The following is a 26105-nucleotide window of genomic DNA, read 5'->3' as shown; positions in this document are numbered from 1 at the left end:
CGCGGGGACACGGCCTGGCTTCCACATCATGAGCTTTGAGGCCGAGTGTCAGCCAGTCGTGACATCATCATCACCCCCAAGTACGTGGGCATGTCTGTCTTTCCCCTGAGTGGACGTTAATGTCTTTTATCTGAAGCCCAGGTGTGTGCACGACTTTCACACCACTTTCCCCGCGCCCCCCACCCCCCACCCCACCATCTCCTGCACTCGCCTTCCCTGTGTAAGCTCAGGCCTCAGACGTGACGGCCATGGTGCAGGCTGCCCAGTGACTTGGCGCCGGCCTCCCCCCAGCTGTCCACACACTTCTGTGTGTTGCCACTCTGCCGTGCCCAGGTGTCTTCTCACATGGGAGAAACCAGGAACGTGTCTCTGATCTTCCACAAATGCCGGAGCTTCTTAAGCATCTGCCACATCCTTGGGCCTCTGTGCTTTTCTGTGTGAAGCAGGGAGATGGGCTTCAGTCTTCTCAGCCCCAAGGTTGAGAGCCTCCTGGAGGGGCTTCAGGTCTGGGGCTGAGCGCCCAGGGCCCAGACAAGACCTACATCTGCCTCTTTAAATCACACATCAGAGATGTTTCACTAGATTTCTGACATTGCATCAACATGCAGTTAAAATACTTGTAAAAAAATTGTAAGTTGTGTAACGTAAAATTAACCATTTAAAGGTAGACTATTCAGAGGCTCTGCCCAGACTCCCAGAACTCACGCGAAGAGACAAAATAGTGTTAGTGCTGGAAACGGAGGTGTCACGTCTGCTTGAAGCCTCTCAGTTTCTTCTCCGGAGGGCAGGGCGTCAGAGACGTGAGTGGTGACCTCCCTCCCTAGTCAACTTCTGTGACCTAGAAACGTGTGTTCCAACGGTGCTTTTGTCCTAAGAGACTTCTACAGAGCAGAAAGTTTGAGTTCTCAGTAGATAATATACTTTTATTTCAAATTCCTAACTTCTTTCAAATTCAGAACTTCTTTGAGACTTACTGATTATGGATGGCTTCCTGAAAAAATGCGCACACGTACACAAAATTCCACGAGCTGGGGTTGACCGTTGCTGTGGCTCCCAGCCTTCCCTTTCCTAGCGGGACTGGGGTTTTATCACACTTTGATGTGCTTTGTGAGTTAAGGGGGAGATAGCTTTTGGGGTCAGGCATTCACAGGTCTCTGGGCTCTGAGAAGCTACTCTTGGGTGATGAGGACATCTGTGGGTCGGGGGGTGATCGTTGATTCCTCAGGGCTGCTCTCCCTGGGGAGGGGCAGCCATGTTCTCTGTGTGGGAACCAGGGAGGTGTGGGTACCCCTCACCCCCTGGCAGTTACATCATGTTCACATCTGTTAGATATGCTGGCTCTCCTCCTACAAGCCTCTCACAGTGGTAAGTTATCCATCACGGCATCCCGGGGCCCAGAGCGGCTGTGTGCCGTGCTTCAGGCAGTGGATGCCGTCTGCAGGGGGCGCTGTTGCAGCTGAATGGGTTTATCTCATTCTGTCGGCAGGGCTGTCTGGACATGCTCTAGTGGGCGGGGGTGGGGGTGGGGGTGGGGGGGTTGGGGGGTGAGGGCTCTGCTGGCCTCAGGGATGATGGTGTGGAGGACCCTGCACTGGTTCATCCCTAGACAGATGCATGGCCATTACCAAAAGCCCCTGGGATTTGGAGCTGTAAATTTTCCAAGCCAGGCTTCAGCAATATGTGAACCATGAACTTCCTGATGTTCAAGCTGGTTTTAGAAAAGGCAGAGGAACCAGAGATCAAATTGCCAACATCCGCTGGATCATGGAAAAAGCAAGAGAGTTCCAGAAAAACATCTATTTCTGCTTTCTTGACTATGCCAAAGCCTTTGACTGTGTGGATCACAATAAACTGTGGAAAATTCTTCAAGAGATGGGAATACCAGACCACCTGACCTGCCTCTTGAGAAATCTGTATGCAGGTCAGGAATCAACAGTTAGAACTGGACATGGAACAACAGACTGGTTCCAAATAGGAAAAGGAGTATGTCAAGGCTGTATATTGTCACCTGCTTATTTAACTTATATCCAGAGTACATCATGAGAAACACTGGACTGGAAGAAGCACAAACTGGAATCAAGATTGCCAGGAGAAATATCAATAACCTCAGATATGCAGATGACACCACCCTTATGGCAGAAAGTGAAGAGGAACTCAAAAGCCTCTTGAAGAAAGTGAAAGTAGAGAGTGAAAAAGTTGGCTTAAAGTTCAACATTCAGAAAACGAAGATCATGGCATCAGGTCCCATCACTTCATGGGAAATAGATGGGGAAACAGTGGAAACAGTGTCAGACTTTATTTTTTGGGGCTCCAAAATCACTGCAGATGGTGACTGCAGCCATGAAATTAAAAGATGCTTACTCTTTGGAAGGAAAGTTATGTCCAACCTAGATAGCATATTGAAAAGCAGAGACATTACTTTGCCAACAAAGGTCTGTCTAGTCAAGGCTATGGTTTTTCCAGTGGTCATGTATGGATGTGAGAGTTGGACTGTGAAGAAGGCTGAGTGCCGAAGAATTGATGCTTTTGAACTGTGATGTTGGAGAAGACTCTTGCGAGTCCCTTGGACTGCAAGGAGATCCAACCAGTCCATTCTGAAGGAGATCAGCCCTGGGATTTCTTTGGAAGGAATGATGCTAAAGCTGAAACTCCAGTACTTTGGCCACCTCATGCGAAGAGTTGACTCATTGGAAAAGACTCTGATGCTGGGAGGGATTGGGGGGCAAGAGGAGAAGGGGACGACAGAGGATGAGATGGCTGGATGGCATCACTGACTTGCTGGACGTGAGTCTGAGTGAACTCCGGGATTTGGTGATGGACAGGGAGGCCTGGCGTGCTGCAATTCATGGGGTTGCAAAGAGTCGGACACGACTGAGCGACTGAACTGAACTGAACTGACTGATGTCTATTTGTGAATGACATCTCCTTTTTTCTGAGTGTCCAAGTCACTGTGTTTCCAGTGTTCCTGCCATGCTCTGGGAGTGGACTCCTGATTGCTGTCAACTGCAGGCCCCAGGTTTGCTTCCTTCTGGGCTCTGGGGGTTCAGTCAATGGGAGGACCAGTGGGATGTTGGAGAGCAGAGGTGCAAGCTCAGGGTGTGTATCCCTGCTCTCTGCTGGCTGGCCAAGCCTGGCGATGCCTGTGTCGCTCTCCCTAAGACCCTGGTGGCCTGGTCACTGCGCCCTCCCCTTGGCTCCAGACCCCAAGGAAATGGCCTATTGCTGTTACGTGTCTGGTCACAACTTCTCATTTTCTTCACTTCGTCTCTTCACAAAGCTCTCCCTTCATCCCTGAGCCCTTACTCATACCCTTGGGGCAGGTGGAGTCATGGGAGCAAGACCTGGCCACCCTCACTCCTGGGATGGACATTCAGGGTGTCACCCCTTTCCGGGCAGGGCTGCAGCATTGACAGCATCGTCTCTGTGTGTAGATTATACCTCTGCGGATGTTCACTGCAGCAATGAAATAGTCACAAATAATATTTGCCTGGAATTTGCAATCATTCCCATGGTGTTCTGAGTCTCCCAAAACGGTCATTATCCCAAATTCTCAGGAAAGGAAACTGCCCATTTGGGAAGGTAATGACATACCAGAGGCCACCTAGCGTGCCTGTGTGAGGGCAGTGTCTGCAGCCATGGGGGCAGAATCCCTGACCTGCCTGGCCTGGCCCCAGCGTCCACCTGCTCCCCGAACCTGTGCCTGTGACAGGCCTCACCCGTGCACTGTCTGCTGGTACATGGCTCGGTGGACCCCGAAGTGAGGAGACTGACGACCCTCATGCAAAGAGTTTCTCAGGCTGGCGGGGGGTGAGGGGGCAGTGTTGGACTCTGAAACTCAGTGTCCCTACCTCTTCCAGCTCAACAGAGATCTGAGCTGTCTGTGCCTGTGGCTGTTTTGGAAGCTGCACTATGTCAGAGGTCTGGAGGAGGGGGGTCGTTTGTTCGGATTCGTGTCTGTTGTCTGATTGGTGGCAGGTCCTTGGAAGATGGTCTAGTACACACACAGAGGCCTCACACATGGCCCAGGCCTGTGAGGAATTAAAAATTACAGTGAAAACAATCAGAAGTGTGACTGTATCACTGTGTCTGTGAGATGTGGACGCACGTCTGGGCTGCTGGCCATAAGTGGGAGTCGGGCTGAGTGGCAGTTGCCTTGGAACGGTCACCAGAGGTGAGCCACACACACTGGTGAGGTATATGAAAGCAGTATTCAGGATAAAGTGTATCTTTTCCTTTGAAGAAGTAATGGAAGCCGCATCACCCCCAGAGCACCAGGATTTGGCTAGTCTCTTCTACCTTCCCTGGCAGTCCCTGGGAGGAGGAGCTGTTCTCTTGAAATGCCCCCTTTCTCCTTTCTGCTTGATGTCCCTAATAATTAGGGGACTGCAAATTAAAAACTCAGCATGATGCCATATTTCACTGGTTAGCCCTGTGGAAGCTAAATAGATAGAAATTGTCCTGGGGTTGGTGGGGTCAGGTCCTGAGGTGCGTATTGTTGTGGTCATCGTACTGGCTTTTGGCAATAACCGTCACAATTTGGCAGAATCTAAAAAAATTTTAAATGCACATTTTTGACCCAGCCATTCCATATTTGGCATACAACTTGCATGAATACTTGCATATGGACACAAGATGAATAAAAATTAAATATCCCCTGCAGCGCTGCATAGCGAATCCTGGAATCCACCTTCATGTCTGTTAGAGAATAGTGAGCGTTTTCTAGCGCAAGTATGTAGCTTATGAAATATTGTGGGGCTTTGCAAAATATAGACACAAACACAGAAAGTTCTCCATGGCATATTCTCCACTGACACCTCACACATGCACTTCTGTGATTCCTATTTTTATATCGTGATCAGTTTTTTTTAAAGTTGTGTCCTGGGAATTCCCTGGCAGTCCAGAGATTAGGACTCGGCACTTTACTGCCAGGGCCCAGGTTCAATCCCTGGTTGGGGAACTAAGATCCCCTTGTGGTGTGACCAGAAATATAAATAAAATAAAGTTTAGAAATTTAAAAAGTTGCATCCTCCCAAATGAAGTGACTTCATAGTAAAGATGGCTGTGTCAATGTGGCAAGGTTAAGTCACCTTTCTGGTGGCTTTTAGGGCAGTGATGCCCGCACTCTCCGATCAGCGCTACTTCCTATACTGCTGGATGGGAACACACTTGGAGGCTGGAAGGCTGGCTCAAGGATGCTGAGCAGTCTCCTCTCCTCTCCCACCCTCCTTCCCCCGCTTCCACCATCCCCTGAAGTCATGTTGCTAAGATTCTAGACGACTGCCCAGTCACTGGACTGCGACTTCCAAGTCCCTGGACCGCCGTCTGCCTCTGTCCCCCTGGAACCCTTCTCCAGACGCCCATGAGACCCCACACCCTGGTCTTTCTCTCTCCGCCGCTTTCCTGTTCCTGTGGCTCCCCACCTGCACCCTCCGTGTAGTTTTCATTAGGATTTGTGTTCAGACTTTCCTTACTTTGCGTGTTCTCTACAGCCATCCTGCACGAGCCCATCCACTCTCGTGGCTTAAATCCAACCTATGTGCCGTGCTTCCAGCTCAAACTGTTCCGAGCGCCAAGCCTGGGCCTCCAACTGCGACCAGCCGCCGTCACGTGGGTGTGTGATGTCAGATTCAGCATTTTCAGAATCAGACTCATTTTCTCCAAACCTGGACCAGGGTTCCCTTCTCAGCTCCCTGCCCCTCTGTCTGTTCAGAAACCTTTTATTCGTCCTGGGCTTGTCCCTTCTGCATGTGGCATCCAGTGGAAGATGAACCCTAGCCGAGTTTTCATCACTAACGGCTCACAAACCATCCTAGTCTGTGCCATCCAATCCCAAAGCCACCCTCTTGGTTTGGGCCACGTTCTTAGCCTGGATGGTGGAACAGTCTTCTAACCCTTCCTCTGCCTCTACTCTGGTTTTTTGGGAACCATTTGCTGCCATTTGCAGCAGTAGATGAAGCTCTGTCAGTAGCTTTTTACTGGTTTCAGAACGAAAAACACGTCTCACCCCACTGGGCTTCTACCTTTCATCCCCCTGTGCTCTCTGTTGCTTGTTACTCCTCCCGCTCACACAAACACCGTGGCTCCTGGACGGACCATGCTCTCAGGCCATGTTCGTTCCTCCAAAGATGCTTGTGGAACAGTTGCTAGGTGACAGCTCTCATCCCCATGCTGCAAGTAGTGGACCAAGTTCCTGATCAGTGTTCTCATGAGTGAGACCCTGGCTCCCTCTCCCATCCTCACACTGCTGTGGGGAGCCAACAGCAGGTCTGAATGTGGCTCTGACCTTGACTGTGGGGCCCCTAGGGCTGTGAGCAGGCAAGTCATCCATGGTCACAGTGCTGGGGACTGAGTGTGCAGTCCCGTGGGCCCGGGCTGGGGTAGGGGCTGGAGCCAGGGGCTCCCAGTGTGGCAGGACCAGGCCAGCTGCCCATGGGCGTCAGTGTCTTGGTGCCTGCAGGGGAGCCTTTGGAGGCCTGAGGGGATGGTTGGGCTCTCACTGCTGCAGGGAGGGGCTGCAGTTCTGAGGGAACCCCTGGGTTGGCGTCAGGAGGTGAGAGGAGGTGGAGGGTGGGACGTGCTGATGTGGGGGAGGGGCGAGGAGAGGGAAGGACCTCAGGTGGGCTTCAGGGGGCCCACCACTCCCTGCAGTTTGCCTGCCTGGGGAGCCCACGACTTCATAGGCTGTGTGTCTGCACTCCCTGCTCCCTCCATTAAGGCTGAATAACCCCTGAAGTTCATAGGGCACCCCTCATCCCAGGGAGTTTGAAGCTCCTGTCAGGGGCTTCCACCCTTTGTGATGTTACACGGGTTGATCATTTGTGCTCTGTCATCATCAGCATTCAAAAACTAAGATCATGGCATCTGGTCCCATTCAGTTCAGTTCAGTCACTCAGTCGTGTCTGACTCTTTGCAACCTCATGGACTGCAGCACGCCAGGCTTCCCTATCCTTCACCAACTCTTGGAGCTTGCTCAAACTCATGTCCATCGAGTCAGTGATGCCATCCAACCATTTCATCCTCTGTCGTTCCCTTCTCTTCCTGCCTTCAATTACTTCATGACAAATAGATAGGGAAAAAGTAGAAGCAGTGAGAAATTTTATTTTTGGGGGCTCCAAAATCACTGCAGACGGTGACTGCAGCCATGAAATTAGGAGACACTTTCTCTTTGGAAGTAAAGCTATGACAAACCTAGACAGCATACTAAAAAGCAGAGACATCACTTTGCCAACAATGTTCCATATAGTTAAAGCTGCAGTTTTTTTCAGTAGTCAAGTACAGATGTGAGAGTTGGACCACAAAGAAGGCTGAGCACTGAAGAATTGATACGTTTAAACGGTAGTGTTCGAGAAGACTCTTGAGAGTCCCTTGGACTGCAAGGAGATCAAACCAGTCAATCCTAAAGGAGCTCAGTCCTGAATATTCATTGAAAGGACTGATGCTGAAGCTGAAGTTCCAGTCCTTTGGCCACCTGATGTGAAGAGCTGACTCATTGGAAAAGACCCTGATGCTAGGAAAGACAGAAGGCAGGAAGAGAAGGAAGTGACAGAGGATGAGATGGTTGGATGACATCACTGACTCAATGAATGTGAGTTTGAGCAAATTCCGGGAGTTGGTGATGGACAGGGAAGCCTGGAGTGCTCCAGTCCATGGGGTCACAAAGATTCGGACACGATTTAGTGACTAAACAACAGAACAACATCATTTCTCCAAATGGTTCTCCAGTAGAAGCTGCACCCCCCACCCCACAACCACCCCCACCCTCATTCTAACTGGGCCCCTGGGCTGCTTCCCACTGTATTGGCCTTTCTCTGAGCGCAGAGTGGGCACCAGAGGGACGAATGACTGGGGATGCTGGGTGAGCCTGAGATTTTGCCTTGGGTGCATTGTGGAGCCATGTGTCAGATGTGCATCTTGTACATTAACAATGTGAGTGTGTCTCCTCAACGAAGGCCTTGGACTGGACCCTCTCCCGGCAGGGTGCAGAGGCATGCCCTCAGGCTCCTGAAGCCTAGGCTCAGGTGCCCGAAGGCCCCGCCCTCCTGGCCCAGGTGTCCGAAGGCCCCGCCCTCCTGGCCCAGGTGTCCGAAGGCCCCGCCCTCCTGGCCCAGGTGCCCGAAGGCCCCGCCCTCCTGGCCCAGGTGTCTGAGGGCCCCGCCCTCCTGGCCCAGGTGTCTGAAGGTCCTGCTCCACTGGCCCAGTTTCCTTATTTGTAAAGGACACAGAAGCCTCTCCTGTGACCCTGAGGTGCAGGCCTGGCCGGCCAAAGACAAAGAGCTGCTTCAGTAGAGTCTCTGGATGCTTTGCCTCAGCACTGCTTCTCCAAACTCACACACGTGCAGCTCAGCGGGTCTCCCTCCCTGGAGGTTTCTGCCTCCAGCTCCCAGAAGCCTGTGTTGTGACTTTGCTTCTTGTCCACAGGAGGGAGTTGGGAAGCAGTTAGTTGTCTTTCTTCCTCCTTGCAGACAACTGCCAGCATGACTTGACTCTCCCAGATGAAGTCAGCTTTAAGTTGTGGCTCTCCCGAGGTTGGTCTGGAAGAAGACACAGCAATTCTGAGAAACCAGCGCAGGAGCTGCCAAGCTGCCCGCTTCCCTGGCCACAGCTCCTGCTTCCGCACGTCGGGTCTTGAGAACCAAACCCAGTTCTTTTCACTGGAAAAGGCTGGAGAGGCTGGTTCCGCCCTTGGCCTCGCCCACCCAGGCCTCTCCTCACCAGCCAGCGTCCTGGCTCCAGAATACTGGCTGCAGTCTGGCTCCAGGGCGAGTACCTCTGCAGATGGAGCCTGGTTCCTGCCGCCTCTGTCCCACCTGGGGGCTGTCCCTCCTGGTTGGGGCCACTTGGATGCCTGGGCTGCGCTCTGGCTCCGGCTGGTCCTGGGGTGTGGAGAGGAGCCCGTAGGTGTGACTCATGGTCACATCCAGCAGAGCAGTTCAGAGCCACCAGGACGTGGCTGCAGAGTGAGGGGGAGAGGCCTGGTGGGCTTGCAGCACGTGTGGCCCCATGGGGCTGAGGGTGACAATCGGAAGGAAGTTTGCTGACCTCCAGAAAAGGGGAGTGAGGCCCCCTGGTACCCAAGGCTGTGGGTGGACCCTCTCTGCCGAGGGCTGGCTATGAAGCAGGTGCTGTTTCGTGCCCATCAGTGCCCCACACTGGCAGGTACACGTGCCTGTCCAAGCTGGTAGGAAAGTCTGAGACCTCCTCCAGGTGTAATCCCTCCCCAACTCAGGGCTGCAGGAGGAGGGGACCCCCAGCTCCTGGGTGCTTCCTGCAGGGGAGGGTGGGAACACAGCCAACCTCTGTCCTGCTGGCCTGGGGGTGTCAACGGGCCCAGCTTGCTCCAGCTTCCAAGGTGCCAGTAAGAAGCAGGCGGTGGTTTGGTTTAGCACGGAGATCCAAGAAGCCTCTGGAGTCTCTGGCTAGGCTGGGTAGGGGTCCTCTCTGTATTCTGAAGCGGTCAGGTCGTGGTGGCCAGGAGAGGGGGCTGTTCTTTCTAATGTCCAGATACCAAGAGAGGCAAGGAAAGTGGAGAAACAGTGGTCCCACACAAAGGACCCAGATGGATGTTGCCATCTTGACGGCCACACCTGAAGTGTGCTCACAAAGCCACCCCAGGGTCTCCTGAGCCTACAAGGGGCTGGTGGCTGGGGGAATGAGGACCCTCCAGGGCCACCCCTTCCTCACGCTGAAGCACTTTTATAACCAGCTCTCTCTGGTGGTTTAATGAAGAAGATAACTCAATTACTCATGCAATTCTCATTCAAGCCATCACTTTTGAAAAGGGGGGAAATCCACATTTACTGTAAATTGGATAAGCAGAGACCTCAGCCTTGTGCTGTTTTGGAATTTTTCCTGCATGTTTCACAGAAAGTGCAACAGGAAAGATATAAAGTTAAACAGTGGGACCAACCTTGATCTGAGGCTGCTGAATTCTTGTCCCCTGCACACCAAGCCTACACTTGACTCTGAGAAATGGAAATTAAATGCTTGTTCTGTGTACATAGTGGTTGTGAGGGTCAAATAAGATGACACGTGTGAAAGCGCTTTATAAACTATGGACGTCCTGTGTGCAGTCAGCGTGCAGTATCGGACCCCAGTCCACATCTTATGTTTCCTTTTCCCTGATTTATTTTTAGAGTGTGTCCAGAAGCATACCAGTTAGAGGGCATGCTCAGATTCTCAAATTTAGACGTGTTCACTTTCTCATCATATGGGGGAAATGGGATCTGATCCTTCAGTTTTGCTGAGCAGGCACCAGAAGAGGGCTCCTGGGGGCGGTCGTGTGTCTTCTCCGTGGAGCCTGCAGGGAGCGCTGCGAGTGTGTGTGGCGGGGCTGCGGGTTCAGAGCCAGCCTGCAGGAACCTCCGGCTGATTGCGGAATTCAGGGCTGGCAGGAGGTGTTGAGCTGGATGAGGTAAGGCAGCAGAGGAGGTTGGGTGTCTGTGTCTGTGTGTGTATGTGTATGTGGTGTTGGCGTGGTGTGATGTGTGTGTAATGTGTGTCTGTATATCTGTGTGTGGTGTGTGTGGTGTGTGTACCTGCATGTGTGTGGTGTGTCTGTGTGTATGTGTTTCTCTGTGTGTGTGTGCATGTATCTGTGTGTATGTGAGCTGTGTGTGAGGTGTGTGTGTTTGTATGTCTGTATGATGTGTGTGTGTATGTATGTGGTGTGTGTGTATCTGTGTGTGATGTGGTTGTGTGGTGTGTGTGTATATGTGTGTGTGGTATGTATGCATGTCTGTGTGTATCTGTGTGTATGTGAGCTGTGTGGTGTATGTGTTTCTATGTATGTGTACGGTGTGTGTATATCTGTGTGTGATGTGGTTGTGTGGTGTGTGTGTATGTGTATCTGTGTGTATGTGAGCTGTCTGTGTGTGTGGTGTATGTGTTTATATGTCTGTGTATATGTGAGCTGTATGTGTGTGTCTGTGAGTGGTGTGTGTGTATCTGTGTGTGATGTGGTTGTGTAGTGTGTGTGTCTGTGTGTCTGTGTGTGAGCTGTCTGTGTGTGTGGTGCATGTCTTTGTATGTCTGTGTGTAGTCTCTGTGTTTGTATGTCTCTGTGTGTGATGTGGTTGTGTGGTGTGTATATATCTGTGTGTGGTATATGTGTCTGTGTGTGTGTGTATCTGTGTGTATGTGAGCTGTGTGGTGTACGTGTTTCTATGTATGTGTATGGAATCTGTGTATCTGTGTGTGATGTGGTTGTGTGGTGTGTGTGTATGTGTATCTGTGCATGTGAGCTGTCTGTGTGGTGTATGCCTTTGTATGTCTTTCTGTGGTGTCTGTGTTTGTATGTCTGTGTGTGGTGTGTGTGTGTATATGTGAGGTGTCTGTGTGGTGTATGCCTTTGTATGTCTGTGTGTAGTATCTGTGTTTGTATGTCTGTGTGTATGGTGTATGTGTATCTGTGTGTGATGTGGTTGTGTGGTGTGTGTGTCTATGTGTATCTGTGTGTATGTGAGCTGTCTGTGTGTGTGGTGTCTGTCTCTGTGTGTTGTGTGTGTATCTGTGTGTGTGTTGTGTGTGTGTATCTGTGTGTGTGGTGTCTGTGTTTGTATGTCTGTGTGTGTTTTGTGTGTATGTGTGGTGTGTGTGTGTGTATCTGTGTGTGTAGTGTATGCCTTTGTATGTCTTTGTGTGGTGTCTGTGTTTGTATGTCTGTGTGTGTTGTGTGTGTATCTGTGTGTGTGTTGTGTGTGTGTATCTGTGTGTGTGGTGTCTGTGTATGTCTGTGTGTGTTGTGTGTGTATCTGTGTGTGGTGTGTGTGTATCTGTGTGTGTGGTGTATGTCTTTGTATGTGTTTGTGTGGTGTCTGTGTTTGTATGTCTGTGTGTGGTGTGTGTGTATCTGTGTGTGGTGTGTGTGTGTGTATCTGTATGTGTAGTGTATGCCTTTGTATGTCTTTGTGTGGTGTCTGTGTTTGTATGTCTGTGTGTGTTGTGTGTGTATCTGTGTGTGTGGTGTGTATGTGTATCTGTGTGTGGTGTGTGTGTGTATCTGTGTATGTGGTGTATGTATGTCTGTGTGGTGTCTGTGTTTGTATGTCTGTGTGTGTTGTGTGTGTATCTGTGTGTGTGGTGTGTGTGTGTATCTGTGTATGTGGTGTATGTATGTCTGTGTGGTGTCTGTGTTTGTATGTCTGTGTGTGTTGTGTGTGTATCTGTGTGTGGTGTGTGTGTGTGTATATGTGAGCTGTCTGTGTGGTGTATGCCTTTGTATGTCGGTGTGTAGTATCTGTGTTTGTATGTTTGTGTGTATGGTGTATGTGTATCTGTGTGTGATGTGGTTGTATGGTGTGTGTATCTGTGTGTATGTGAGCTGTCTGTGTGTGGTGTCTGTCTTTGTGTGGTGTCTGTGTATGTCTGTGTGTGGTGTGTGTGTATCTGTGTGTGTGTGTGGTATGTGGTGTGTGTGTGTGGTATGTGGTGTGTGTGTGTGGTGTTGGTGGGGGACGCGATCGTGTCCCTCACTGAGCTCTGAGACCTTGGGGCTCAGGTACCTGGGTTTGCTTCCAGAAGGGTCTCCGCTGAGGGCACACAGGCCTCGGCCACTTGGGCCGTGGTGGCCCCAGCAGGAAGCTGCAGTGCCTGTTGCCGATTCGCTCACTACTGTGCGGGGCCACACTCTCTCCAAGCACAGAGAGGCCCAGGGGAGACGCCCAGGTCTCTGCTGTTCAGGAAGGAGGCTCCAGGGAGCACCCCCACCCCAGGGAGGAGCTGGTTCCCTGTGACTGCCTCTGTCACTCACCCCACCTGGAGTCCGGTGGGGAAGGGTGTGGGGAGTGGGGGGTAGCGAGGACAGGCCTGAGGTGGCAGCTCCCAGTTGGTCACAGGGTCGCAGGACTGAGGGAAGGAGTGGAGGGGAGGCGGGTGGCCCAGCCCAGGTTGTGCGTTTGGGTCGAGGAGGCCAGAGCTCAGTTTAGAGGCCACGTTATCAAAACACACTTAAACTTCCTGTTGCCTAACCATTGAATTTACATTTGCTAATCCGCATTCTAAATCTCCTTCTTTCTCATGAGGAGCTTGAAACAGACAGAAACCATTTGTTCAGTCCTGGGCATGAATAGAGGGCTTGTGGAGGTTGCAGCCTAATTTTTATCCTGAGTGAGTGAGCCTGTGGATTTCTGCGATGTTGGGTGGAATGCTGTGGTTGGTGGAGCAAGTTTCTCTGCTGAAAGGATCATCTCAGGGCCCTGCCTCTAGGTTCCTGATATCCTCGGGAAAATGAGTGAGAATTTACTGTACAGCTGTCCATTTTTTTAATCAGGATACTTTGTTTTTTATTATTTAAAATAGAAAAAGCAGTTGTAACCTTGTGGCCTAATTGTTTGACAAACAACTCGTGATCTTAGAGCTGAACTGCTGCAAACACTGTTTGGAACCAGTAAGTTGTATTTATTTTTAGCTTTTAAACAGCCAAATAGCTTGCCCCCAGTTTCACAGGAAGAAAGTTCCCTCTGGGCCGAAGCTCGAGGTCTCTGCGCCTGACTGTCCCTGTCCAGGCTCCACATCACGGAAACAGAGGTTCCTGGCCACGAGACGGTAATAGCAGCGCCCGTGCTCATGAAATACCAGGTTCTGAAATTACACTGAAGAAGGTAGTTAGGTGGCCGGGTTTCGTCAAGCCCGTGGGACCACAGCACCAGTGCCCCAGTGGTGTGAGCAGGACCAGGTCAGGGCTGGGGTCCATGTGGGCGTGCTCTCCGCCAGGCTGGGTGTGTGGACCTGCACAAACACAGCCGTTGGGCAGAGGAAAAGGAGCAGGTGTCCAAGCACCAGACACGTCCATGTGTGTCCATCCTTCAGTCTTCTGTACCCCTTGCTGGGGTGGGGACTCCAGGCTGATGTAGTTGGTGATGAATGAGGTTGCCTTTTCGAAAGGGCTGCAAGGACCAGGGTAGGTCTGGGGAATGGCCGGGAGGTGCCCTCCGCCCTCCGTCATGCTTTTAACTGTGACTTCCAAGCTGTGTGATCATGCATGAGTTACCATCTCTCTGAGCCTGGGTTTTCTCATCAGTAAGAGTAATAATAGTGCCTGTCTTATAGGGCTGTTGTGAAAATTAAAATGTCTATAAGTCTCCCAGGATAGTATCAGACACATACATGATGGTAAATTATCTAGCATTTTTATTTCTGTTATGTTATACATCCTGGAGAAGGGCATGGCTACCCACTCCAGTATTTTTGCCTGGAAAATCCCATGGACAGAGGAGCCTGGTGGGCTACAGTCCATGGGGTCACAAATAGTCGCACATGACTGAGCGACTCATACTACTACTACTACTGCGTTACACATCTTTTAGTTCAGGCTAGCGTATTTATTTCTTGAAGGCATCAAATACAGAGGACAAGGAAGGTCATTCTTTTGAGTTTTCATGCTACTGCTGGCCTCTTCCTTGAGTCACAGAACCTTGTTAGCAGCTCTGGTTCAACTGCAGCACCTGCCACATTCCTCTTGTCTGGACTTTGACTGTGAGAGTGAGTCAGGGTCCCCAGGGCCCTGCAGGACGGCCCTGCCCCTTCTTGTTTCTGGCACCCCAGCTTAGTGCCAAGCTTGCGCTTCTCAAGAGGCATCGGAGTAGGAACCATCTGGGAGGCTCTCGTCAGACGCAGAAGAGCAGGGACCTCACAGCACCGCTAGGGTTACCGTAGCCACTTCCTTCTGTGACCCACAGACCTCAGCATGCTGTGCATGTCCTGTGGGAGATGCAAAGGACTGAGGTCAGGGTCCAAGGTTGCCGGCGGCTGAGTCTTGGCCTCCTGCTGGCCCTGGGCTGCAGGTCTCCAGCTGAATGAGGCACCTGATGCTGCAGGGCCCTGGGCTCCCTGAGGGCAGAGGCCAGAGGCGGGGCAGGTGCCATTACTGAAGCCACCCAGCTCCTCCTCTTGCAGAGCGATCAATGGCCCCAAGAAGGATTGTAGGGAACTGTGATGTACAGTTCACTGTGATGTACAGAAGAAGCCAACACAGCATTATAAATCAACTAGACACCAATAAAAGTTAAATAAAATCAGACCTCCCTGGTGGTGCTGCCATGCAAAGCAGGGGACACCCGTTTGATCCTGGGTTTGGGAAGATTCCATGTGCCTCCGAGCAACTAGGTTCATGCGCCACAACTGCTGAAGCCCAAGCGCCCTAGAGCCCATGCTCTGCAAGAAGAGAAGCCACAACAATGAGAAGCCCGTGCACCTCAATGGAGAGTAACCCTTGCTTGCCACAGCTAGAGAAAGCCCACTTGCAGCAATGAAGACCCAATGCAACCAAAAATGAAATTTAGAAAAATATAAAGTAAAACTTGAGTTTTGTGTAAAAGAACAAAAAGCAGGCTTGAAAAATTCTTCTCATTTTAAAAGAAGTTTTAATTCATAAGAGTTTGCTTTTTTGCTTTGATGCAAAGATCTATTAACAATTTTAAAAATAGAAAGTGGTCATTACATTTTATGTTCATAATAAAGACTTCAGTGAACAGAGAATTAACTGGGTCAAACCAAAAAAGCCACCAGCAAGGTTCTGGTCCCAGGGTCCAAGCAACTTGAGAGAACCACTTATGACAGCTTTCCATTTTGTGGTCTTTCAGCTTCACCTTAAATTACAGCTTAGAATAGCATGGAAACTGGAGCAAGAGATGGCTAGAGGGAGGGGAAAGGGAAAAATTAAGAATAACAGCTACCATGTTCTTGCAACTTATCCTATTGAGAAGTTTTGTTAATAATCAGGAAAACCAGGACAGAATTTGAAAATTTATTTAAAAAATATTTCTCAAAGTGTTTATTTTTCTCCAAAAGAGTTTATTTTTACTCCACGGCATATTGGTTTCCCATTGCTGCCGTAACAGATTGCCACAAATATAGTGGTTTCAAACACCACGGTTTCTCTCACGTTTCTGTACATCAGAAGACAGCCAAGGTGTTCCTGGGCTGGAACAAGGTGTCTGCTACCCTGTGGTCCTCACTGAAGCTGTAAGGCAGGGTGCTCGGATCCTGCTGTCTGTGCCCTCGGCTGGCAGCCTTCAACCCGGGGAGTCCTCATGTCATGTGGTCACACGGTCACCTCACTCTTGCACTGCTTCCTCTGGGCAAGCTGTCCACGGTGAGGTTGCCCACGCCACCATGCTCTGGACACTCGGAAAGGACTCAGACCCTGTCTGTCATGGGATGATGGCTCTAAGGATGGAAGTGCCCGCCCACGACAGAGGAGGTTCACGGTGGACGAGGGACCAGGAGCTGTCATTTTCATGAAGGAGCGGACGGGACAACTGAGAGGGCTGGAAGGACGTGGTTCAGAGGGGCTGGAAGGGCACAACCGTGACTGTTCAGACTTTAGAAAGTTGGTGATCAAGTCTGGAGGCTTTACTGTAAATAGTGTATAAATACGCAGCTTAATAGAGTTGAAACTGGGGACACGGGCTGAAGCAAATCCAAGTCAGGTAACAGTTCCTTCTGAGTGAGGCATTGGGTGAATGTTCACCAGCTTCAGGAAGTTATCTCACCCTGGAGTCTCCCTCCAAAGACAGTGCTGTTTTCAATCAGCAGAATGGGGATCTAGAATGTGATCCATAAATAAGTCGTTAAAGCTTGACCAAGATCACTGGCTGAAAGGCACATTTCCTTAAGAAAATAGGCCTAGAAAAATTTAAATAGAACACTCAGCAGTCTTTTCAATGTTTTAATTATCAGTTTGATGCCAATTCTTTTTTACTAGATAAAAATTGAACCATTAAAAACATGGCACCAGGGCTGTGCCTGGACACTGGCCAGGAGCTGTTTACGGGGACCACCTTTGGGGGCGAGCTCAGGTGTGGTTATGACATGGCCTCATCTTTGTCTCCGTTTGGGGGAATGTGAGGGGTTGTCTCAGCTTTAGCTCCTCTCTCCCCTCCCCACTTTCTTCCGCGTGTCTATTGAGTCCTCACCACGTCAGAGTGGCACAGGTAAGGCCTGGCCTTCTTGGAACTTACCTTCCAGAGAGGGAGAGAGAGAATTATGTCAAGAGATAAACCACACAGTTCCAGACAGTGACTGATGCTCTGATGACAGCAAGATACAGAGAGAGTAAGGGGAGCCTCCTGTAGGCCTGGGGTTCAGGGACTCTACCAAGTGGCATGTCCTGGACAGGTCTCCAGACTGTCCAGGCTGCTCCTTGGGTGGGCATGGTCTACATGAAGATGGAGCCTCCCTGCTTTCTCCTTTATTCTTCCTGTCCCAGAGGAACCTGACTTACCTTGGGGACAGGTGTGTCCTCTCCCAGGTGTGGGGGCCTCTGAAGATTGTCACCCCCACTTGACGCCAAGGAAGCTGAGACCAACCTCTCCACCCCAGACAGCAGGGCTGCAGTTCGGTGTTTGTGAACACTGACCATTCCTCGGGGGCTGCCCTGGCTGGAGAGGATGTGTTTATGCAGGACCCTGGGCACTGCGAGGGTCAGGCACCACTTGCCTCTCCTAGAGCTCAGCTCAGCTCCGGACTCTGCTTCACTCCATGGTGACTCAGTTGTTGTTGTTCGTTTGCTTAGTCGTGTCCAACTCCATGTGACCTCATGGACTGTAGCCCGCCAGGCTCCTCTGTCCATGGGATTTCCCAGGCAAGAATACTGGAGTGGGTTGCCATTTCCCCCTCCAGGGGATCTTCCCGACCCAGAGATTGAACCCAAGTCTCCTGCACTTCAGGCAGATTCTTTTGCACTGAGCTGTCAGGGAAGTCCTAAATTGCTTATTACAGCAGAATTAGGATCAGTCTAGACGTTTGCAGAGCACATTTTTCTGGTAGGCTTGGTAGGAGAGGGACTTTTCTGCTTCTTTATGTGATTTAATGGTTTTAAGGCCACATGGTCTTGGGGTAGAAGTGGTCCACAGGGCAGAAGCTCAGAGGTGTTCTCTGTTCTCAGTACAATCACACTGGCCTCCAGTTTACTGCCAGTTCTGGCTGTTTCTTGGGAGTATTGGGGTGGGGGTGCTGGTGCCTGGACCTGCTGGGCTATTATTTCCAGCTTGCCACTCGGGTTTAGGGGCTCCTCCCAGGGCTTCTGGGGCTGTGGGGGCCCTGGGGCTCGGGCCTGGGGTGTCTCTGGGCATGTAATATTAAGCTTGTAACTCAGACCAGTAGACAGGTACCAGTGTACGTGTTCTGTTGTTTTATCCTGATAAATGTCTTTATAATGACAAAAATATAAGTAAAGCTACAAGTTTTGTATGACTAAGAGCAAAGTATCAAAGATGATTTTAATTATTATTCCATATATATGGGTGTTCTCTGGATATTTGAATAAATAATAAAATAAAATATACATAATTATACAATTAATAGTTATCATATAAAATTTATTTTCTCTTGCCTTATTTCAGCTAAATCACAAATTAGATATAACAATGATTTTTACATAATTTGTGTTCAATTGACAGTGTGCTCTAAACGGTTAAGATGAAAATGTCTTTAAAAATATAAATTAAAACAAGTGAAAATTACATAAAGTAATATTTTTCAAAAATTATTCTTATTTTACAACATTAACATTAAAATGCAAATTTACAAAAATGGATATTAATTTTAAATCAAAATGATTGAAATGAAGCTGAAAAGAAATTTAATTTCAAAAAGTCTGATGATATCTTATGTAATTTGTATTATTTGTGTTTTATCAATATAAAGCAATCTGTGTTTCTAGCATTAAATGTCCATCTCGTTGCTGACGTAAAGAACTGGCATCATGCTTTGTGCATGTTGTGTCCAGACTGACACACACAGGTTCATGAGTAACATGAGCAGTTAGAGATGGCATGCTGTTTCTCAGGTGCCCTTGGTTCTCGGCTTAGTGGTGAGTCCTGGCTGCTGAGCGGACCCCTCAGGACCCGTGGGCAGAACCACCAGAGAGTGAGAGAAGTGCTTTCGGTGCCCTGGGTCCTGCTCCATCGTGCAAGGTCTGCTGTGCTTATGGTGAGGGGGATTGAGAAGGTAGGTTAACTTTCCACACAAGTGTAACTCGTACATCCATTTTCACACCCACATGTCCCCCTGTATGCAAGGGCAGCGTTGGTCCCAGCTGAGGGCAGTGGTTCAACCCACAGACTGGCGCCACATCTGGACACGGCCGCCCTCATTAAGGAGAGTGGGCTGGAGGCAGGGAGGTGGTGGTGGGGCCTGGCGGGGCCGTGTCCCGGGGGAAGCGCCGGGCCGGACCTCCCATGAAGGCTGTGCCCCCCAGGCACTGCACGCTCCTTCAGTTTGCTGTGTGTATTTACGACGAGCAGAGTTGGGGCAGGTCCCCTCTTGCCTGGTCTGGCTTCTGCCTGTCAGTCTGAAGTCGTGCCAACGTTGGAGGCAGTTCTCTCCTGGACTCCTGTTTCATTTGTTTGTAAACCAGAGTGGATGAGTGCCCCCATGTCCCGAGGAGATCGAGGAAATAGCTCTCATTTCTCCTTGGTCTGCATTTTGTTCCTCTGCCCCTGGGAGTCAGTCCTGAGCTGGGAGCAGGTGGAGGGTGTGCTGAGTTACACAGTGATGTTAGACATCACTGTGCAAGCAACACTCAGGAAAACCTCACCTTGACTTGTACTCAACCAGCTTAGGGGCGTATCTGTGACTTTGACTCTTTCCTCTCTTATAAGTAACGTTTCCTAGGAATCTTGACCCCTGGTGCAAAATATCCCACTGGTAGGCCACTCCATCTGTCTTCCAGAAATACCCTAGACTTTCACCCTGCAACCTCCCAATACACTGTATCACATTATACACTGTTACAGCATGTGCAAATGAAAAAGTATATAAACCAAGACTGGTGTCCAAGTAGTTTCTCTTTAATAAAGTTAGAATTCATAGCTTTGGGGAAATTTTCATTTTTTTTTTCCTAGTGAAGGGAACATGAAATTCAATATTACAACTTTGAATCTGCTATTTTATTTAATTTTCATATTATCCCTGCCAGACAGTTGTTGTTTTTTCCATTTTATTTTTCAGATGAGAAACAGAGTTTTATAGAAATTAAGTAATTTGCTATCAGTATGTGCCAATATCCATATTTGAATACTGGTCTGTTTGATTTCAAAGCCTTTGTTTTTGTGATAAACTACCTACTTCCTGGTTTTCACTGCTGCAAATAAAATTCTACTTAATTTTAAATGGGGACAAACATTATTTCTTATGATGAAATTTTAGGAATGGATGCATCTCTATCCTGGAGGAGGAAATGGCTACCCACTCCAGTGTTCTTGCCTGGGAAATTCCATGGACAGAGGAGCCTGGGGGGCTACAGTCCATGGGGTCACAAAGAGTCGGATGTAACTTAGCGACTAAGCATACACTCATGAGACTATCTGTAATTACCACCTTTTGACTCTTACTGCTTATGGCATCTACAAGGCTCTAGACACCTGTTGACTGTTTTCCCTGGGGAGATTTCATGGCTTGGGAGCCTTAGTTTGTGATTCATTAAAAACCAAAATAGCTCTAATGCAGGGTTCTGATTATGGGACAGATGCTGGTGAGAGCATTAAGAGGACAGGGCAGAAGACTAGGAGAACATGGCAACTAAGCATGCTATTTTTCTAAAACTCTGAATAGAGAATTGTGGATGACAGGAAGCTGGTGGAGACAAAGATCACGCTGGACATGATTACCTGAAAGGTAGTGTGATGAAGGTCCAGCAAGCCAAAGTCTTGCAAGTAAACTGGTAAATTTGTAAACTTTGTTTCAAAATGTCACTACACTAGAAGTTCAAGAAATGTAGTGAAAGTGGTAAAATAAGAATGAGAACTGGGAGAGGGGTTAATATGAGCAGAATGGTGGTCTGAGAAGCTTATAATTCTTGCTCCCTGACAGAAGCATTGAAGGAAACAAACTATCTCAACCACCTCAACTGGGGCTCGGGAAAACCGGCAGTTTACAGTCGCCAAGCCAACGTCCAGTCAAGAACACACCATGTTCAGAGTGGTCGGAGAGTCCTGTGGTGTTCCTCCCTATCTCACCCCTCTCCTGCCTGCAGCTGGGGCAGGTTTCAAGTGTACAGAGTTGAAGGGATTTATGGGAAACTAGTGAAAAAGTTGGCTTAAAGCTCAACATTCAGAAAACGAAGATCATGGCATGCAGTCCCATCACTTCATGGCAAATAGATCGGGAAACAGTGGAAACAGTGGCTGACTTTATTTTTCTGGGCTCCAAAATCACTACAGATGGTGACTGCAGCCATGAAATTAAAAGACGCTTACTCCTTGGAAGGAAAGTTATGACCAACCTAGATAGCATATTCAAAAGCAGAGACATTACTTTGCCAACAAAGGTTCGTCTAGTCAAGGCTATGGTTTTTCCTGTGGTCATGTATGGATGTGAGAGTTGGACTGTGAAGAAGGCTGAGTGCCGAAGAATTGATGCTTTTGAACTGTGATGTTGGAGAAGACTCTTGCGAGTCCCTTGGACTGCAAGGAGATCCAACCAGTCCATTCTGAAGGAGATCAGCCCTGGGATTTCTTTGGAAGGAATGATGCTGAAGCTGAAACTCCAGTACTTTGGCCACCTCATGCGAAGAGCTGACTCATTGGAAAAGACTCTGATGCTGGGAGGGATTGGGGGCAAGAGGAGAAGGGGACGACAGAGGATGAGATGGCTGGATGGCCTCACTGACTTGATGGACTGGGTGAACTCCGGGATTTGGTGATGGACAGGGAGGCCTGGTGTGCTGCGTTTCATGGGGTCGCAAAGAGTCGGACACGACTGAGCGACTGATCTGATCTGATCTGATCAAGCAGATACATGTTTGCATTATGGGAGTTCCCAGACACGAGAGTGAGAGAGAGATTATGTGAAGAATAATGGCCAAAACCCCCAAATTTAATGAAAGATGTGAATCTACAAGTAAGAGTTCAATAATTCCAGGTAAGATAATTTCAAAGAGACCCAAATGGAGATACATTATAATCAGACTGTCAAAAGGCAAGGCAAAAAGAGAATCTTGAAAGCAGCAAGAGAAAAGTAACCCAGGACTTCCTTGGTGGTCCAGTGGTCAAGATTCTGCCTGTCAGTGAAAAGAGTACCAGTTTCAACCCTGGTCAGGGAAGATTGCATGTGCCAAGGGGCAGCTAAACCCATGTGTCACAACTATCGAGCCTAGAGTTCAGAAATGGCAGAAATATCGGTGCAATGAGGAGCCTGTGTACCACAACTAGAGAGTAGCCCCCAAAGATGGTAACAATAACCCTATGTACGAGACAGCAAAAGAGACACTGATGTATAGAACAGTCTTATGGACTCTGTGGGAGAGGGAGAGGGTGGGAAGATTTGGGAGAATGGCATTGAAACATGTAAAATATCATGTATGAAATGAGTTGCCAGTCCAGGTTCGATGCACGATACTGGATGCTTGGGGCTGGTGCACTGGGACGACCCAGAGGGATGGAATGGGGAGGGAGGAGGGAAGAGGGTTCAGGATGGGGAACACATGTATACCTGTGGCGGATTCATTTTGATATTTGGCAAATCTAATACAGTTATGTAAAGTTTAAAAATAAAATAAAATTTAAAAAAAAAAAAAAAAAAACTAGGGAAAACCTGGGCACAGCAAGGAAGACCCAGTGCAGCCAGAAGTAAATAAATGAGATAAGATGAAATAAAATATATAAAAAGTGACTCCTTACGTACAAGGTGTCCTCCACAAGATTGTCAGCAGTAGGGTGATAGAGTGAACTGCCAACCAAGAATTCTCCATCTGCCCTTCTCAATGAGGGAGAAACTAAGACATCCCCAGGTAAAGAAAAGCTGAGGAGACTCATTACTACTAGACCTTAAGCAATGCTGGAGGGACTGCTGACAGCGGAGTGCAAGCGTGTTTGATGTAAATAGTAGTCACAGAAGATATAAAGATCTCTCTCTGGTGCAGATAAATACATGGCAAATGTGAACACCAGTATTACTGTAATTTTGGTTTATAACTACTTTTTATTTTCTATAGGATTTAAATGATAAATACATAAAATAATTAAAAATCTGTGTACATCATGTGCCAATCTAATTTGGCAGGTGATGTATAAAAATGTAATTTGTGACAATGATAATGTGGAATTGTGTAGGAGTAGTTATTGTATGTGATTGAAGTTGATATCATTTCAGATTTGATCACCATAATTTTAGGGTATTATGTAACCCCCACGGCAACCATAAAGAAAATATCTATAAAATATACACAAGATGAATTAAAAAAAGAATCAAAACATCATTACAAAGAATCACCTAACATAAAAGGCAGTAATGGAAGGAAACATGGGTAAGAAATTATATGAGATATACAGAAACAAATGGCAAAGTGGCAGAAATAAGTCTTTCCTTATGAGCAATTGCTTTAAATTTAAATGGATTAAACTCTCCAACCAAAAGGCAGAGATCGGCAGAAAGGATTTAAAAAACAGAAAACCAGAAGCATGATCCAACTACATGCTCCAAGCCAGAGACCCACTCTGGCTCCAAGGCCACAAGCCAGGTGAATGTGAAGGGGGGGAGTGGACTCACCATCATGGCAGCTTGAGTCGCTCCTTTCTTCTCTCCCCTTTGACTTACCACTAGCTGGACACCTGTGACTGACCCTAACCAGGGAGGTTTAACCACCTGTGCACGGACAGTCAGCAGACAGGCCTTAGAAGGTCCAAGGGGGTCGGAGAGCCTGCCCCACCCCCACGAGCCGTGATGGGGAAGGCAGCCTCGGGTGCAAACTGGGCAGATGTCTGCCGATGGCCGAGCGTCGGTGGCAGTCCCGCCTGCCCACGGGGAACCTGGCGGTGGGTTTTGAGGGAGGGGCGGTGGAGGGACTCACACAGTCAGCTCCCCTCCCCAAGGGGATCGCTTTGGCCGAGAAGGTGGGACGTCGCGAATGACCATCCAGTTGACCCAGCGGTGGGATTGTGGCAGCAGGGACCCGTTTTGGTCCAGCAGCACCTGGACTTCTCAGGCCGGACGGATGACCGAGGGTAGAGACGGGGGAGGGCGGGGGGGAAGGGAAAACGGGAAGGCGGGGTGTGGGGGGGTGGGGAGGTGGGTGGTGGGTGGGGGGTTGGTTGAGGCAGAGGGAACACTCTGAAGGATCGTGTCTCCCTCTGCTGCCCTGGAGTCCTCCCCCGGGACCTCCGGGAGCACCCTACCGGAGGGTCACCTTACTGCTCTCGCGGGGACCCCCAAGGCCCGGTGCCAAAGCCAGGCCCCTCTCAGGCAGCTTAGGTGCCCAAGCCTCAGTGGATCCGCCTGAACGCCTTCAGGAGAGGCCGCAAGACTGGGCTGTAGCGCCACCTTCTGGGACACAGGAGAAAGGTTTCTAATTGCCAGCCTGTTGAATTGTTCAGTTCAGTTCAGTTCAGTCGCTCAGTCGTGTCTGACTCTTTGAGACCCCATGGACTGCAGCACGCCAGGCTTCCCTGTCCTGGCGTGGGAAGGACAGGGTCATCAACTCCCAGAGCTTGCTCAAACTCTTGCCCATCGAGTCAGTGATGCCATCCAACCATCTCATCCTCTGCCGTCCCCTTCTCCTCCCGCCTTCAATCTTTCCCAGCATCAAGGTCTTTTCAAATGAGTCAGTTCTTCGCATCAGGTGGCCACAATATTGGAGTTAGCTTCAGCATCAGTCCTTCCAAAGCATATTCAGGACTGATTTCCTTTAGGATGGACTGGTTGGATCTCCTTGCAGTCTAAGGGACTCTCAAGAGTCTTCTGCAATACCACAGTTCAAAGGCGTCAATTCTTCAGCACTCAGCTTTCTTTACAGTCCAACTCTCACATCCATACATGACTGATGGACAAACCATAGCCTTGACTAGACAGACCTTTGTTGACTTGTTAGAAATAGAATAAGTTCTCAACTAAGGAAGCTGTCTGCTCACTCAGGTGTGAAAGTAGAAGCACAGGTTGTCAGACACTATGAAAAATCAAGAAAAGATGGAATCAGAAAAAGAAAATAATTCTTCAGCAACTGAACTCAAGGACTCCGAATATTCCAATTTAGCTGATAAAGAATTTAAAATAGCTGTTATAAAGAAATTCAATGAGTCATAAGAAATCTCGGAAGGCAATTTGATGAACTCAGGAATAAATTTAATAGAGGATTTCTTTATCAGACTGTGAAATTATTAAAAAAAACCCACAAAACCCAGAAATTCTGGAGCTGAAGAATTCAGTGAATGAGATGAAGAAGCAATAGAGAGTATTAGTAACAGAGCAAACCAGATGAAAGAATAAGTAACTTGAAGGATAGGATTGAAGAAATAATTCCATTAGAATAGAGAATGTGAATAGAATAGTGAAAAAACCTTATGTGAGCTATCAGGTTTGCTCAGAAAGATAGATATAATAATAAATGTGCACCAGAGGAGAAGAGAAGGGGAGGAGACAGAGTTTATTTAAAGGAGTAATAGCTGAGAACTTCCCAAATCTGGGAAGAAATTAGATGTAGACCCATCTACTTAGAAATTAGATGTAGATCCATTAAGCTAATAGAAGTTTTTGTTATCTCAATTCAGAAAGACCTCTAAGACACATTCTAATGAAACTGTCAAAAAATCAATGATAAAGAATCTTAAAGGCAACCAGTGAAAAAAGAAACTAATCTATTAATAAAATTCATGATCCAAAATCCTAATTATGTGTATACCAACCTAATACAAAGGTAGACAGAATCAGAGGGGAAAAAGAAAAGAAAAAAAAAAAGAGAGAAATACAAACGACCAGAAGGCAAACAATAAGAAGGCAGGTGAAAATCCTGACACATTAATAATCACTCTAAATGCAAATGGATCAAACCCAACAATCAAAAGGCATGGAATGGCTGGAGGGATGAAAAATGAAGACCCAACTGTATGTGCCAACAGGAGATGCATTTCAGCTTAAAGATACATGTTGGCTGGAAGTGATGGATGGCAGGAGATATTCCATGTGAGTGGAAACCAAAAAAAAGCAAGGCAACTGCCCTTCTAACAGATAAAATAGACTTCTGGATGGGAAGGAAGCTGGCAGTAGAGGAGAGACAGAGGAGCTGAAGGAATTATTGCTAATTAAATGCACACAGCCAGTTTCACAGAGAAGCACTGTGCTACATCCAGGCGGTGCTGAGCCTGAATAAAGGGTCAGGAACCCAGACAGGAGCT

Source organism: Bubalus bubalis, chromosome 15 (genome assembly GCF_019923935.1).
Source record: "Bubalus bubalis isolate 160015118507 breed Murrah chromosome 15, NDDB_SH_1, whole genome shotgun sequence".
Classification (NCBI taxonomy): Eukaryota; Metazoa; Chordata; class Mammalia; order Artiodactyla; family Bovidae; genus Bubalus; species Bubalus bubalis.
Note: the sequence above shows the minus strand (reverse complement) of the source record.